Source organism: Medicago sativa, chromosome 1 (genome assembly GCF_051527215.1).
Source record: "Medicago sativa cultivar Bolivia chromosome 1, Bolivia_mono, whole genome shotgun sequence".
NCBI lineage: Eukaryota > Viridiplantae > Streptophyta > Magnoliopsida > Fabales > Fabaceae > Medicago > Medicago sativa.
This window is the reverse complement of record NC_140749.1, coordinates 35,274,957-35,284,719: the sequence shown is the minus strand read 5'-3', so window position 1 is coordinate 35,284,719 and position 9,763 is coordinate 35,274,957. Positions and strand designations below refer to the sequence as shown.

At 32.5% G+C, this 9,763-nt stretch overlaps 1 long non-coding RNA gene across 4 annotated transcripts; it reads left to right on the top strand.

The window, feature by feature from the left end:
• The first annotated feature begins 4,450 nt into the window (after positions 1-4,450).
• On the top strand, positions 4,451-9,223 carry LOC146954586 (uncharacterized). 4 transcript variants are annotated; one of them, XR_015014095.1, is made up of 6 exons: positions 4,454-5,411; positions 6,148-6,233; positions 6,613-6,670; positions 8,050-8,114; positions 8,515-8,588; positions 8,945-9,223. It is a non-coding gene; the product is annotated as an uncharacterized LOC146954586 (long non-coding RNA). The 4 variants fall into 4 exon arrangements; XR_015014097.1 differs by lacking the exons at positions 8,050-8,114; positions 8,515-8,588 and adding an exon at positions 5,799-5,973 and having other exon boundaries at positions 4,451-5,663; XR_015014096.1 differs by lacking the exons at positions 8,050-8,114; positions 8,515-8,588 and having other exon boundaries at positions 4,459-5,973.
• Positions 9,224-9,763: the final 540 nt, after the last annotated feature.

Sequence of the window (9,763 nt, the reverse complement as noted above, 5' to 3'; positions counted from 1 at the left end):
AAAAAGTGAAGGAAGACCTTACTGCTCAAATAACACTTACAAATATATATACATATACCTCCTTCAAATCTAGGCCTAGCTTTCTTACCACCTAATCAATTCTTGAAGTTATGAACAACAACCAAGTCATTTTTCACTCAGTGAGAACAACTACATAGAGCAAATCACCTCATAATGTTCTATCATACACCATATTTTCGGTCAAACTCGTTAATTTACAAATATTTTTTTACCATTAAACAAAATCCTGAAAATTATAATAAAATATATTTTCACATCATTAAAAAAAATGACAAGTCATGACAAATAAACTTCAAATCGAGCTGTGCGAAAAAAATTAAAACTTGTGGAATAGTAGGACTAAATTAAAGAATTTAGAAATTAGAGACTAAAATTATAGTTTATTTGAAATTAGGGAACCAAAAATACATTTAAATAATTTTTTTATCAATTTAAAATATTGGGAATTGATATTATTTTACAATTTGCAACGTAAAGAAATATCATGACAATGTCTAAAAAAAATTGAAAGATTGAGTAACAATGGAAAATATAAAAAAATAAAATAAAAAGAGAGGTATTTTGAAATACCTCATAAATACTTCAATTTTCCTTCTTCTTTCTCTTGGTGCCAGTCTCGAACTGTGTACCTTAAGGGTGTGTTTGGATTGAGGGTTTAGGAGGGGAATGGAGGGGAGGGCTCACTTTTATTTTTTAAATTACGAACAATGTAAAATGTTTTTTTAAAATAAATTATGTGTTTTTGAAGTATTATATGATCATTTATCATGTTTTTAATTTTCTAAAGATCATTATATAATGTCCGTATTTTAAAAAAGAAAAGTAAGCCCTCCCCTCCCGAATTCCCCTCCTAAACCCTCAATCCAAACACACCCTAAAGGTGAAGTGTAACCTTACAACCATTTGGCTTCACAGGAAACTTGGCAACATTTTAACTACACAAATGTAGTTAACTTCAAGTTTGTGCTTTTTTGTGTTTCCAATTTTGTAGTGGGGCCTGTATGCATAGAATTTGTTCGTTTTCTGTTGGATTGTTATGGGCTGAGATAAAAAACATGCAATACGAAATATTTAGGGATAAACTATCATTTTTTTTTCACAAACTAAAATGAGATATATTAATAACGCCGGCTATACACCCTGCACAAGACGTACAAAGAGTGGATTACTGGTAAATATTTACATGTACAAAGTGCCAGAACACAGGCACCTCCCTACCAACAAACAAAATAATTCAAAGAGGAACACCCATACAAAGAAGCGGATGTGTCCACCAATCATACCAGCTATAACTAAAAGATGTATACTTTGCTTTCATCCATAAAAAAGAATAGCGTTTAACTTTGTCAAGTAAACCGTGAGTATCGAAAGGCTCGTTTTGAAAAATGCATTTATTCCGATTCTTCCAAATAACCCACACACAATAATACCAGATACCTTGCAGGAAAGCATGAGTGCATCTAGGAAGTCCCGCCATATAACAAAAATGATTGTGGTGATCGCGTAACTCAAAGTGATGCACCAAATACAAACCTAACCATGAACAAACAGAATACCATAAAGTGAGTGATGTACCATAAAAACATTGATTCATCATTCATATATTGTTAACTTCCCATGACATAAAAGACAAATTGCTTCAGCTTCAGATTATGTGATTCCACAAATGCATGGTTTTTCCATAGCTTCAGCTTGTAACATGTTATGTGATTTCAATAATGTGGAGAAGTCTAACTTGTGGAAGAGAATTTGAATTTGAAACATCTAAGACTACAGAGAGGGTGAAATATTTTGTGTGTATCCAACAACATGGAAGGCTATTGACAAATAGTCCAAATAATCTAATAGGCTCGCGGTATTGCTATCACCGCGGAGACATGATCGAGATTGCACTACGTGTACTAAGAGACTGACCTGTAGCGACTAGCGAGTACCATATGGATGAATGCAGTGAAAGAGGAGCACAGAAATATTTTCTTTAATAGTGATATTATGGATCGGATTAGTCTTAATTTAGAGGTGGTATTTTTGTGTATCTTTCGTGTTTAGTATACATTCATGATGGTTTTATATAATGTATCTACAAAGTCCATATTAGAGAATGTCTTTTTGACAGTATTATGTGTTTGCAAGGAACTTTAGGCTATGATGACGGTGAAGCGTTGGTCTCCTAATCCTGGAGCCACATCAATCGAAAAACCCGCTATCCATTCAGCTACTGTGTTATTTGGTGTTGGTTATCCTTACAATATATTGCTTTGTCTTTGCTACTCGAGGGTGAGTAATATACTTGGCTTAGCCTTAGCCCTTATATGTGGTGTTTTTTTTTTTTTTTATCAATTATGTGTTACTAATTTAAACTTGTGTGTCTTGAGAATAATCTAGAAACTGAGTCAAGTGTTTTTCATGTTTTGATGGAAGCTTTTGGTAGATTTTAGGTTGAGAATAATCTAAATGATTTTGTGTAACATATATTTGAAAACTAGGTGATAATGAATAAGATTTAGGTTATGTTTGATTATGGTGCTATTACTCGTTTTTTACGTTTTAATGTGTTGATTTTGCAATTTGGCATGTGTGTGATTGATTATGAGTAAAGAGATTATGAATGCAGATGAGTTAAAGCCTGTTTCCAATTTTTTTTTTTCAGCTGAGTTATGGGAAGTTTTATTTTGTTGTAGTAGTATGTTTGAATATAGTTTCTAGACGTTAGTCGATCTGAATTTAGAGTTTCTGGCATTGATCTAGTTCTTGAATACATTCAAGGTGATGGTTTTTGTTGATTAATAATTATAGATGTGCAGCCTTCATAAGAGAACTAACACTAGAAGCATGAGGCCAGGCCTTGGATGATCCAGATATAATCTACGTTAATTCATAGTTATATTTACAAGGTCTTAACTATAGCTCAATTTTTTAATATTGTGTCTTATAGTTTTATATATGTAATTTGACTTGCTCAGTTGGTTCCTTTTGCTCAGTAATGTTGAGTTCTATCAATTCCTGAAGTTACATAATCTGTCTTTTGGATATGCATTGTGTAACAACATAATTTTTATCATCTTACTTCATATAGTCCAGTTAGAATTCCTTCACATTTAAGCTTGACAGTTATCTCCAAGCTGAGGCAGATTGTACAAAAGCAACAAGTCTTGACAAAAAGAGTGTGAAGGCATACTTCCGTAGAGGTACAACTAAAGAGATGTTGGGCTACTACAAAGAAGCAATTGATGATTTTAAATATGCCCTTGTACTTGAGCCAACCAAAAAAAGGCTGCTTCAGCGGCTGCTGAAAGATTGAGGAATCTAATACTCAAGAAAAGTTCAAGGATTTTGAGTTAGGAGGGAGATCAAGATCGAATTTTCCTATATTATGATAATTACTTTATTATGTTAGTTTTTAGATTGTACGAATATTATTGATATATTTATGGTTTTGTACGAAAATGATTTATGAATTGTATGAATATTATGATGATATATGTCGTTTAATTAATTTGAGTCTTATTAAATTAAAACTTTATTTCATTAATTTATTTGTGTTTAATAAATTTTATTTCTTTAATTAAAATTAAAAAGTGGAAAGGAATAAAAAAAAAGTGAGAAGTACATTACTGGCAGAAATTTTCGTCAGTAATGCAGATCTGTATAAACATTACTGTCGGAATTTTCCCTCAGTAATGGAGGTAGTTTTGACAAAGCATTACTGAGGAATTATTCCGTCAGTAATTACTGGCGGAATAATCCCTCAGTAATGCTTTGTCAAAACTACCTCCATTACTGAGGGAAAATTCCGCCAGTAACATCACTGATGCTCATATTACTGAGGGACTCATATCCGCCAGTAATATATATTACTGAGGGATTTTTGGCATTACTGAGGGATTATTTCCGCCAGTAAAAACAAGAATTCTTGTAGTGATGTTGAGAAAATAATAAATACCATTTTTTTTGTCAAGGAAAATAATAAATATTAGTATATTCTGATGGGGTTAAATATATTTTTTGTTACTATAATTATATCAAGTTTTCGTTTTAGTTCCTCTATAATTTTCCTTCAAATTTTTGTCCCTATAAAATTTTCAATCACTACTTCTGGTCCCTATTTTTAAGTTAATTTTTGTATTTTTTTTTAGGTTTAAATATGTCTATAGTCCCTACAAATAAGGCTCAGTTGAATTTTAGTCCATGTATTTACTAATCCTCCCAAAATTTCCCTGCAATAATTAATCATTTGAGTTTTGGTCCTAATCCTATTTTATTACTTATGTTGCACATGATTAGTGACGTGGCGATGATATGGCAAACTCTGACTGGAAAAAAAAACACGGATGACTCAGCAAATTACATTTGAAATGATCATTTTGTCCTTAATAAAACTATACAAAATCAAAATTACTTTTATACCCCTTTCTTCTTCTTCCTTCTCTTCCACCACCACTCCATCTATCTCTTCCGCCACCACCAACTCCATCTATCTCTTCGACCACCACCACCAACATCATCCATCACTTCCATTACCACCAACAACATCGTTTCAATGAACCAGTTGCCAAGATGGAAACAATTAGATTGGTTGTCGTAATAGCAGTAAGCAATAGATGCTCAATGTATCAGTTAGATGTGAAATCTGCATTTCTCAATGGAGAGCTCGAAGAAGAAGTATATGTTAGCCAACCGCAAAGTTTTGAGATAAATGGTAAAGAAGATTGATGGCTTCCAGATCTTAGAATAAGAAGATTGATGGCTTTCTTATTCAGCAAGGTTTTGAAAAATCACTACAAGAAATTTGGTATTTTGCGACACATAAATTGCGACCCTTACCTTAAAACTGCCTCAAAGTATACATTTGCGACAGTTACTGCGACCCTTAAGCCCAACCACCGCAGGTTTGAGAAATATTGCGACCCTTACCAAACAGCCGCAGGTTTTGAGTTATATAACATTCACACGCTTTCCAATTTATTCACTCCCCCTTTTTCAATTTCAATCTCCGGGCTCCCAAATTTCAAACCCTAAAACCTCCACAAAATCGTTCTCTTCCAGTGTTAACCTAATAGATCTCGAAATCCTTCCAGCCAAATCATAAACATTCACAAATCATCCCAAAATCTCAATGGTTCCCGTAGTTCCCAATCATAACACAATCGATCCAAAACTCTATCAAGGTTCCCATCGTTCCCAATCTGTGAAGGTTTGCTGCTTCACTCTCCCTCAAGATGGATCCCAAATTCTGTTCTCAATCGTTTGATGATTCGTTCAAAATCTGTGAAGGTTTTGTGCTCGATCTCGCTCAAGATCGTTTTATGATTGCTGCTTCGCTACCGTTCCGTTATTGCAGTTCCAATCGTCTCGGATCTCGCTGTTTGCAGCTTCGCTTGCTCTGTTCAGTATATCCCTTTTCTCTCTCAACTCCTCTGTTCTCTTCTATTATGGTTCTTAATAGTTTATTATGTTTCTTTTCTTTAGATCTTAGTGTTTGTTGTTTCTGAAGATCTTTGATTTTTTAGGACATTTTGTTTGTTGTGGATGGTTAATGATGGTGTCTTATGGTTTCTAGGAATGGGGTTGGGTTTGTGGTTTGTGATTTCTTAGGGCATTTTGTGCTTTGGTTTCTGATGTGATATGGTAGGATGTTTTGTGTTAAGGATAATATGCTATGTATATTTGTTTAACAATATGCTATGATTTAGAAAATCATTTGTGCATCCAAAGGGAAGAACCAGCTAAAGATAATAATCTAAACTAGCTAATGAATGGTAGAAAAGAACAAGAAGTTAAAGAATTAACTAAGTACCTCCTCCTAGCATGATAATAAAAAAGATCAGAATGGAGCCAATCAAGTATTTGAATATCGTGGTGAGATTGCTAACAATTGTGATATCAGAAACTAAATGGAGATTTTAAGTTGGTGTGTAGTGATAATGATGGTGATGGTCTGAAAGACTGAAGGTAATGTTGTTGAAAATTTGAGTTGTGTTATGAGCATGTTGGAACACTTCATGATTAAATAACAGTTAAAATAAAATATCTGTAATTCCTTTTACATAGGCCTGGCACCTTGACTTTTTGAATTTTTATCTTTCCTTTGGATAGTGTATCTTAATCCTATTTCATTTTTCATAGGCCTGTGATACCTTTACTTATGGAGGCTCCACTTCACTGATCAATGCTTATTCTATAGACCAGTTCAGTCGTGCTTTCTGTTAAAGGTATGTTTATGTTTCTTGACTTGAATTGTTCTTTCTTCTGCTTTTGATTAAAATACAACTTTGTTGTACTCTTCCCATTTTCTTTTGGCTTGATGTATACACATGATTATGCCTTACCATGGTTAGTATGGATGGTAGTAAGTTATGTCAGAGAATTAACCATAATAGGCGATAACCTTGTGGCCATATATGAATTAACTATATTTGTATCTTCTAGTAATAATATTTAAGCTTTTTTTTTTGTTAAACGATTCATGCTTTTACATTTTCAGATTACTATCAAAGAATGGGCCATATATATTAACTATATTTGCATCTTCTAGTAGTAACATTTAAGCTCGTTTTCTTTTTTGAACGATTCATGCTTTTACATTTTCAGATTACTATCAAAGAATGGTCCATGGTTGTTTTTACACAAGGATTTTCAGATTGCGGAGGTCAGTTTGTTCTTGTTTATTTCCAAATATACATTTGTACGTTCTGCCTATAGTTCTGAATATGGACCGTTTATTCTTCTTACAATTTTGGATATAGTTTTGACAGTCTTGCCTATAGTTTTTAATCTGGACAGTTCTGCCTATATCAAATAGATATGTGAACTTTAAGTTTATGCTATAAAACATTATTTATTTACAGTTTTTAGATACAACTTTCAACTATGTGAACCTATCATTGTTTTACTTATCTGAATCAAGTTTACACTATTTGCTAGGCTTATCTTTTCCCATTAGAAGTCTGTGAATGCATAACTTAATTTTGACCTCACTGTTATTACTATGCAGCTTAGTAGCTTCCCAATTAGTTTGTTTTAATGATAAGAGAATAAACATACTAATTAGTTTGTTATAATTTTGACTTTAGTGTTATGACTAAGCAGTTTACTTCTCTCTGAAAGTAATATCAATCAAATTTTGCAATCCTTGTACCTATTTAAAGGGGCATATATATATGCCTAGTGTAATTGATAAAAACTCCACTAGCACTAGAAAACTATTACTGCCATGGCTTGCAACAAGCTTTAATGAAATGGAAGAAGAAATTAAATTATCCTAGGATTTCTAGAATATATTTCTTTCTTAGTTCACTCATGGATTTACTTCTCATTGATACTTTCTGGACAGTTCACTAATAGAATAATTAATTTGTGCAATGCCTTCGCAATTTCAGTTTCCGTTCAATTAAATTGATAGTTTCTGGACAGTTCCCCAATAGAATAATTATTTTGTAGGATAACCTAATTCTGTACAGAGCTTTAATTGTTCATCTTGCTTGAATTGTTCTTTTAATTTTCCATATTGTGGGTGTGATTAAAAATGTTGGAGTTATCATCTTGAAACTTATCTATATGGTGGCTTATTAAATGATGATTTGAACTTTTGGCAGCACATTGTATGACTAGAAAAATGGCAAGAATAAACTTGTTAATATAATTCTGATCATGAATTCGTGTCAAGGAGTTAGTTTATTTTAAGTAATGTAATGATGCATACCCTCATGTTACAAACACATGTTATATGACCATTCACTTATATGGTTTACTCACTTCCATATTTAGAGGTGCATTTCATTAGTCATGAGTTTATTTCCTTTCTTACTTAACTAATGAAACAAATTGTGAGAAATCTACATAATATTTTCCTGAAAATTTGGGACATAATGGCATTGGAAGAATAATTGGTCGTTCACTCTTATGTGAATGATCCTGTCTTCCCATTCCATGTCTTTATTATGTGCGTTCTTTATACTAATTTCTTGTTAATTTGATTTTGCTTAAACCGTTAAGATTCATCTATCTTACATCACATTGTTGATTCAGGTGTTTTGTTTGGAATATTGATGTGATTACACAAGATTTAACTCTACATTGAAGGTTAAATGCAGGTGATCTGTCATTATAATTAGTATCTATCATTCTAATTGGTTTGACTCTAGAATCATTCTGTTAGAAGATAGGACAAAGAGTTATTCTATGAAGAGTCATAGGACTCTGGGTCAGTTGTAGAGAGTCACCTCTCATCTGAAAAAAAAACATCATCTGCATAATATAGGATAGGTGTATGTCAAGTCAAGAGATGTTTTGTCAACTTATTTCAAAGCAATAAAGGCTAAGAGCTTCTTTGTTGCCAGCTAAAACCTGAATTTTTTATGTCTAGATTATGCTGTAGTTTGCATGTGTGGTACCTTTGTTTTAAGCTCTTTGGGCACTGTGTTAATTTTTCAACTTGCTTGTATTGCTTATCTTGTCCATAAAACAACCATTTTTGTTTCTCAAATTTCTTAGGCATACAATGTTCTCAAAAGACCTGTTGATGTGATTGATAAATTTGACAGGAAAGCTCTAGAGCAATTAATCTGGTAAGAAATCTAGCTTTCTATTCATTTCCTCCATGCATTGCCCTCTACCATTTTTTGTTGAAGTATTTTTCTATCTTTTTCATTTGATACAAAGAGCTATGTGTTTGCTTTACCTATATTAATAAATACTTAATATGTGTTTGTGAACTCCACTGTCAAAAATATTTATCAATTGCAATTTGCAAAATACATGCTGAAATCTCCACATATTTAAGTCAGGAAAGTATACTATATTGTCATCATTTTGTACTCGCCTTTACATCAATTTTGCCAATATTGTCTTCTTTTTTTCCTAATCATTGTCTTATTCATCTGCCTTTTTAGAACTTGTTAATCATTGCCTTTTTCCTTTCCAGCCAACAAATTTAAAATCAGCAAGAGATGGTAGACATTCATCAAAGTCTAGCTATCGTATTGAGGATCATGGAGCAACGTCACGAAGGGATGCCTAGATATTTGTATGGAGTTTTAATTCTGATACAATTGTTTTAAATGTCTAGCCACTAGTATTTTGGTTTTTGAATGTTTAAACTGTGTACTTTATCTATTGTTTTGATTGTTAATATTGAAAGAATTATATTTATGGGATTTAGATATTTTTAGTTATATATTTATGTATTTTAAGTATTTATTAATATACCTATTTAAATTGTCAACAAAAATTGCCCCATTCAATTTTTTTTTTTAAAAAAAAACTAAACATTTGCGACTGTTGTGAAGGGTCGTAATTGCACCATTCAATTTTTTTTAAAAAAACTTAACATTTGCGACTGTTGTGAAGGGTCACAATTGCACCATTCAAATTTTTTTTTTAAAAAAAAAATCTAAACATTTGCGACTGTTGCAAGGGTCGTAAGTCCATTTAATTTAGATTAAACCATATAATTTGCGACTGTTAGGAACTGTCGCAATAACATTTGCGACGGTTGGAGCGGTTGTTCTACAAAGGGTCGCAAATGACTGTTGCGACCCCAACATTAGCGCCTGTTGGAAACAGTCGCAAATGTATGTTTGCGACCCTTCTAACAGTCGCAATCGTCAATTTTAAAGGTCGCAAAACAGTTTTTTTTTCTTGTAGTGAATGTGTGAATGGGCATGGCATTTACTGCAGGAATAACACAAATAAGCTGATTGTTTGCTTATATGATTGTTTGCTTATATGTGGACAATATGAT